Source organism: Etheostoma spectabile, unplaced genomic scaffold (genome assembly GCF_008692095.1).
Source record: "Etheostoma spectabile isolate EspeVRDwgs_2016 unplaced genomic scaffold, UIUC_Espe_1.0 scaffold458, whole genome shotgun sequence".
Taxonomy (NCBI): Eukaryota; Metazoa; Chordata; class Actinopteri; order Perciformes; family Percidae; genus Etheostoma; species Etheostoma spectabile.
In genome coordinates, this window is record NW_022605613.1 from 326,767 (window position 1) to 327,860 (window position 1,094).

At 44.5% G+C, this 1,094-nt stretch overlaps 1 protein-coding gene across 1 annotated transcript in view; it reads left to right on the top strand.

Annotated features, from left to right (window-relative positions):
* syde1 (synapse defective Rho GTPase homolog 1) overlaps positions 1-1,094 on the top strand; it is a 25,532-nt gene that overhangs the window by 838 nt on the left and 23,600 nt on the right. The window lies entirely within an intron of this gene.

Consider the following 1,094-nt stretch of genomic DNA (forward strand, 5'->3'; position numbering starts at 1 on the left):
GTCCCCATACTCTGAGTCGTAGTTTCTCGTGCTGGACCCCACAGTCAAAACAGGGTCCATGGTGGTCTGTGGGCCTGTTATCTAACCCAGGTGGCCCCAGAATGTTGATCTAGCTCTGTTTTCATCCACAGTTTTATCTGAGTTAATGATTTTGATGCAAATTTTTGAAAAACAGTAAAACTTTAAAAAGTTGTAAATATCAGATTGTATCTATGATGATGACTGTAGTGATATGAGAAGATGGGGATGGAGGATGCTGTGATGATGATGAGGTGTAGTGAAGATGGATGAGATGATGGTGATGAGGAGTGATAGATGTTATTTTCTTCCTATCGAAAACGGTGATTAACTTATTGCTGAAAAATATGAGTGATTAAGTTTTAGGTCAGTTTAGGTTGCAACACTGTCCACAAAACGCAGCAGAAGAAGAAGTTGTAGTTTACTTGTCCCCTCAGTATGTCCTCCTTCTGTCTACACAATGTGGGGGGCAACAAGACCGATGTGACTCGGACGGACGCGGAGTACAGAGCTTTCTGGAATTATTTATCAGGAACTCGTGTGTTAGGACAAGCGTGGGGACGTCCTGGAGACAAGTAAGTACGCTCAGACAGAGATAAATGTACTCAAAAAAGAGTCTTGCAGCGATTGCCGGGTGGGCAGATAAACAGGACAGGTTATTGTACCTAGATTAGACTAACGATGTCCTCTACTCTAACAAGAAATAAAACGAGGATGCTCTCTAACTATCGAAAGTCTGTTCTGACTAAGAAAGAGACAAGAGCAGAGAGAGACAGACAGAGAAGGAGAGAGAAGAAGAGACAGACAGACAGAGAAGAGAGACACGAGACAGAGAGACATGAGACAAGAGAGGGGAGAGACAGAGAGCAGCACAGAGGCGACAGAGATACAGAGACCAGAGTAAGAGACAGAGAAGGACAGATGAGAGAACAGAGAGAGACCACCAGAAAGTCTCTCGTCTCCTCGTCCGTCCATGTCCATCTGTCTTTGTTGCCCCCCCCATGTGTGAGACAGAGAGGACATACTGAGGGACATTAACTACAACTTCTTCTTCTGCGTTTTGTGGCAGGTTGCAA